Source organism: Sinohyriopsis cumingii, unplaced genomic scaffold (assembly GCF_028554795.1).
Source record: "Sinohyriopsis cumingii isolate HCF-2022 unplaced genomic scaffold, ASM2855479v2 utg000379l, whole genome shotgun sequence".
In the NCBI taxonomy this organism is placed as follows: domain Eukaryota; kingdom Metazoa; phylum Mollusca; class Bivalvia; order Unionida; family Unionidae; genus Sinohyriopsis; species Sinohyriopsis cumingii.
Window position 1 is genome coordinate 159,337 of NW_028315894.1, and position 6,349 is coordinate 165,685.

Sequence of the window (6,349 nt, forward strand, 5' to 3'; positions counted from 1 at the left end):
CCTTTACCTCATAGAGCATTAGTTACAAAGTGCAGCGCACTATAAATAGAACACCCGTGCTATAAATAGAACACCTGTTACCTATTTGACTCCATACACATATGGTTGCCTGTGAACTGTTAAGCAATGTAGTGTATGTTACGTTTAACAGAAATTTTAACCATTTTACATTTTTGGTACACATCTATTATATGTGGACAAATTTAAGAGTAAAGTCTGATTGTTATAGCTGTGTAATTATTTATCACGGAAGAATTTTTTAAGTGCTTTAAAATCTTGAGAACTCGTTCACCATCATGTCAGTGAGGCCGCGTGAACACCCGTAGCTGCCATTTCTCATACTCGAAATTTACAAATTTTTCGTCTGTGTCTACATCACTAAGTCATCTGAATTTGATAACTTATAAAAACTAATTGCTGCCCACATCAATATTAGAGACTTTACCTAGGTTATTGAATCTTTCATAGTTGTGATTCTAATCATGAAAACTTCGTTAAGTACTGAATGAAATTAGCGACCGCCATTTTAGAGAGTGGAGATTACAACCCAGTTACTTAAAATAGCAGATATCGACCAGTGCATAAACAGTGACTACGTGATCTGAGTAATTGTCATTCGCAGAAATTAATGTAGTATCTAATAGGGTTTTTTCCCCAAAGGTGGATATACGAAAACCGGCTTAAAATGGCTGATGTTTACAGCCGACATCAAAAGGGCTTCCATGCAAATGGTGTAGAGGCATCCAAAGACGCTTGCATGAGGTATAGGGTTAAACATGCGTGCATTAATTCCGAAGTGGTTGAGTTTTGCAATCAATTCTTTAGTCCGGACAAGATCAAACGCTTTTTCAAGGTCAAGAAAGACTGCTATGATTGTCTGTCTGATTTTCTTTTGGAGTTGAAAGCTTGTTTGATATCCGCTTCTAGTCTTAAAAGTTGATCTGTGGTGGAGCGCCTGTTACAGAAACCACCTTGGTTTTCTGAAAGAAGTTTATTACTTTCAGCGTGGTGTTTTATTCTGTTGGCTAAGATTGTTTCCATCATTTTACATATGTTATTAGTGAGGGAGATGGGACGATACAAGTTAATATTATTAGGGTCTTTACCTGGTTTAGGGATTGTGATGACTATTGCTTGTTTCCAGCTGAGTGGTACTTTCCCACTTTGTCAAATTTGGTTGAACAGTTTTATAATGGTTGTTGTAATGTTGTTTGCAAGATTTTTGTCTACGATATATCCAATTTGATCTTTCCCTGACAGGTGAGGTTTCTTTTTTAGACTATAGCACTATTTTCCATTCATATAAGGTGATTTCAAAATTTAAATCTGAGTTTTTGAACCCTAGGTGTTTAAAGAGGTTAGGAAGTGTGGTTTCAGCTTTCTGTCTGTGTTCTTGGAAGTTCCTAGTGTGGTTGGTATTACTGCTCATGGCCGAGAAATGGTTAGCAAGTAGGTCCGCTTCGTCATGGTTGATTGTAGCATTTGTCAGCTTAGGTGTTAAATTAATAGCTTTCCCTCGGATAGATTTTATTTTGTCCTATACTTGTTTAGAGTTAGATTTGAGGTTCAATTTGGAGCAGAATTGTTGCCACGTTTTTTCTCTGGCTTGTTTTACGATCCCTTTAAGGTGTTTTTCTTTGTCTTTATATTGGATGAAATCTATTGAATCTCTTGTTCACTTGTATTTGTCAAGTGTTTTTTTCTTCTCTATGTGCTTTTTGACATTGATCATCCCACCATGGTACTGATTGCTTAGTTTGCGTCTTTGTTTTTTGGAGAATATTTAGGGTAGCTGCATTAAGTACAGCATTAATTACATGGAATATTGTTATATCTGGGTCTTCAAGCTCTTTGGTATTAATAGCGGTTAGTATGTTTCTAAAGTTATCCCAATCAGCTTTATCATATCTCCACTTGGGTGGAGTTTCATGGGAGTTGTGCTGAACTGACATTTGGAGGGATGTTATGCTTGGGAAATGGTCGCTACATAATGTTTTCTTGATCAACCCACCAGTGTGTAAGTTCGGCTAGTTTGGGTGCGCATATAGTAAGATTGATTGCTGAGGGAGCCATCCTTAGGATTAAGTAACCAGTACATACAGTTTCCAAGTGATGACAAATTTCTTCGAAAATAGCTAGTGAGTAGCATCCGAGTAAACTGTTTGTTTTCCTTATGTTAGTGACCTCCCTTTCTCTAAAAATATGCATATACATTATACAGTATTATGAAAATGCCGATATTGACTCGATTGTTTACGGAAAGACGCGAGTGTCTCCTTAGCAGCAAGCATATTTTACAAGATTTAGATAACCGACAACTTACGTACAAAAAAACACGGGTGCTCAACGCGAGCTTGATGTTGAGATAGAAAGGGTCCTATGTCAGAAATAGTCATGGGGGTAATCTAAGATATTTTTGTCACTCTGTATGATTTTTTCTTTTAGATTACTGTTGTGGTTTTTTCTTCTTCTCTACATCAAAGCCCGCGTCAAGCACCTGTGTCTATTATATACGCCCCATACCCAAACAGCAGATTACTTAAACATTTTTCTTAGACGTAAGAAATGTTCCTACTGATATCTTTGTAAATCACTTAAGATTTTCTTACGTTTAACACTTACTAAGATTGCTGCATCATGAAGCGGGTATCTCCATACTTAAATTCACCGCCTAATTTGTGGAGCCAATCAAAATTGAGGTATTAATATCGATACAAGCACGGAATTGGATAGCTACGATGTCGTAGCCTCAACTTGATTTGTTGTGGTTGAGGTACGAGTAAGGGTACTAATATTAGTACTAGGAATCGGATAGTTAAACAGGAAATTAACAAACAATGTCGTTGCTTACCCGCTAGAAAAAAGATAAACAGAAGCGTGTGATACAGTCTCTCTCTCTCTCTCTCTCTCTCTCTCTCTCTCTCTCTCTCTCAGTGCAATGTTCAAGTTTGGTTTGCTGCAAAGCTGCCACATATCAAACGTAAAACGTTACCTGGTATAAATATTTTGAGAAACGGAACTTTTCTTTGTTCGATTTTTTTTATTACTTTTTTTTTTTTATAGCCGAAATATACTTGCATGGTCATGTTGGGTGTCTAGACAAACAAGTAGGTCTCCGCATTTTTTTCTTCTTTTTTTTTCTGACGGAGACTTGTTGGTCTAGTTGGTTGTCCATTCTCAGCGACAAATCATTCAAATAAACTCATACATATTTTCCCATACAACTGCAGTAACATATATATATATATATATATATATATATATATATATATATATATATATATATATATATTGTTCTGAATATATGCTCTAAAATAAGTAACAGAAAAGAGTGAAGACAAAAATCTTTGTAAAATTTAACAAATAATTTATTTCCCTAGAATACAAAGTGAAACATGAGAGAAAAGAACTTACGGTTTGACGAATTAAATTCAAAAGTAATCCAAGAATTAAAAAAAAAAAAAACACAAGTGTTATCAATGCAAAGTTCTAAGTGAATCTCAGTTCAAATCTCGATGGAATTCAAGATGGAAGGCGATGACGTCTGTTATAGTCAGCGTTGTACTGATGTGTCAGCAGTCTCTTGTTGAGATACAGAATATATTATTCCAGTTTTGAACTTCTTATGAATTCAAGTGAAAGTCTTAATCACAACATCAGTTATGCGGCTACTTAAGACGCAAAACAGATTCCCGGATGAGGGTCAAAAGTTCATCCTTCTGGAAAAAATAAAAGAGTGTTACCAACTGACATGTGCTTTATATCACGTAGTCCAGGTATGACCTTGACTCAATGATTCTCACTCTGAAAAAGATATAGAAAAATTGAAAGTTGTTTACCAAAACTAGCACTTATTTTGGAACAGGTCAGCAACTAGATACAGTGTTTCTATTAGTTGTTAAGATATAAAATAAATAAAAAAGACATATAAACAAAAATAATCACATCAAAAAGAACTGAACTAAAATTCTGGACAATGTCAAATCCAGCAAACAAGGTTACATTACAATATGATGCAATGGCATACAATTGTGTTAAAACATAGACAAACAATTAAGTTATATATATATATAGAGAGAGAGAGAGAGAGAGACAGACAGACAGACAGACAGAGACAGAGAGAGAGAGAGAGAGAGAGACAGAGAGATAATGTGTGTTCTCTTATTTTATTATTTTATATATGCCCTCTGTTGCCCAATATTCATATCTGGTTTAAAATCGGATTCATTCCATTCTTTATTTTCAAGTTGAATATTTTCTGAATTATTCTGGCCTTAAAACTCTAAAATGGAATAATAGAAACTCCATCATAACAAATTTTAACTGACTGACCAGATTACATTATTGTAATGGCAAGTTAGTAAAAAATCAGCTACCCTTAATCTATTTTTTAAATTCCTTTATTTATTTTTTTAATAATATTTTCTACACGTTCACAATACTGGTACTTTCAAAGGTTTCTAAACATGTCTGAAACAACCTCTGTTCCGTGTACTTGTGAGTAAATGCACACGTGTCTTCAGATCATACTGTTCATCCTCATTTCTTTGTTGCGGATAAAACATTACCGTAACTGTTCTTACATAGCACACTAAAATGCATAAAATTGCAGACACGGCTTCTTTATAGTCGGTATATGAACCAAATCCTTCTATCCAGCAGAATCAACACAGACGTGAGTGCATACATTTTAAAAGGAGGGGTTTTCGCAATGTAATCACTCACATTATATAGCTTCATTTTAATAGTCCATTGATATGATTGCAAGTTTGTATGCTTTTATCGTCAAAGGATAACATGCGGAAATCGGAGAGTGATAGTAGCTAACTTACTCCGGAAAGGGTTCATGATCAGTCAGCTATCAAAACACATGCCTGTGAATGTGTAAGGCTTTTTTGACAGCGTAACTGATAGAAAAACTAGGCATATATATATATATATATGCACATTTTGCTACAACACAACACTGGAACTAACCTGGCTAAGGCTAGGGGTCATCTTAAAACGTTTGGTCAGTCAATATACCTCTAAAAGAATCACAGAGCGAAGTCGTTTTCTCTTTCCTAACAGAAGAAGGCGAAGCTTACATTTTTTTGGCGACTTAGTCGCCCACTTCGCCTGGTAGCGTGACCCCTGAAGTCTGGCATCAGTCATATCATTGGACCTACTCTCATGTCCTAATCCCCAGAAATGTCTACATTCCATACCTTAGCACTAGACAGCTCAGACATTGTTCAGGAGATTAGAACAATTTTATTTACAGTAGCCAACGTCTCAGATGTTTTAAGGCCATTAACATAAATGTGATGCTCATCCACATAAAACATAAGGTTTACACAGCACCTAAAAATCACTCTTAACCATTTCATATGTCAACATCAACATAATATATATATATAGTTCTTGTGTGGGCACTAGTTTCTGTGCTTCTGATGAAACACCTTGAAAGCTGGCATGCATTCTCAACATTAGGTGGAATGGGACAGTTTTGTAAATTGGCCCGTGGCAAGTTTATATAGACTACGATGTGAGTTTTTGAGCTTCTGTTGTGTAATACTTAACAATTTGCATATATTTGTAAATTAGCTGTTTCAAGCCTATGTTGTTCTTGAAATTGATGTGAGACATGTCTACATCCCAGTCAATGCACAGTATGTAGGCACTGAAATAACAACAGTTACCTAGGAAGTAGCGCTAGTAACTCAGCAGTAGACGTGTGGGTTCAAGGCAAGTAAAATATCTCAAAGACTGCTTGGATGACCACGAATTTGAACTGCATTATGACAGTATGTACACAGTGTTTTTCAGAATTATCAGCCGGGGAAATGGCCTGGATTCGTACTATGCGCACCACCTGCTGTCAGAATTGGCCTTAAGACATGTAGAATTCATGTATAAATTTGGGGTTGGGGTTCATAAACATTTTATTCTATGAACTTCATATGTCTTGTCAAGTCAAGTTAATGATATTTGTATATTTCACTTTATTTTACCTATCGAAATTATGGAACTTTCTGACCTCACATTTTTTTAATAACCAGTCTTTATATTAGGCAAATGCATGCGACATTTAATTTGTGCATATAACTGTCCCTTGCACACTCGAACAAAAATTGGGGGTAGTGTATTTTGCAGCGAATCACATTTGTTATTACTGTGTTGTTCTTTTGCATATGCAATTAATTATTATACATTAAACTCAGTATAGTACCTAAATTTGTCTCATTATTCCCAAAATCTCAGCTCTGTTGGAGATTCATGGTACAAGGGAGGTAACTTCTGCTTGCACCTTTAAAAGTAGTGAAAGAGGATACCCTAGCGTCAATGGAAATTAGCATTACAGACCCCC

The 6,349-nt window shown here is 35.6% G+C and overlaps 1 protein-coding gene across 1 annotated transcript in view; it reads right to left on the reverse strand.

Moving 5' to 3' along the window:
* Positions 1 to 2,679, reverse strand: part of LOC149774194 (uncharacterized) — a 53,497-nt gene extending 50,818 nt beyond the window's left edge. The window contains exon 1 of the mRNA XM_089945682.1: positions 2,623 to 2,679. The gene's annotated coding sequence lies outside the window, so the exon portion shown is untranslated. The remainder of the gene's footprint in view (positions 1 to 2,622) is intronic.
* Positions 2,680 to 6,349: the final 3,670 nt, after the last annotated feature.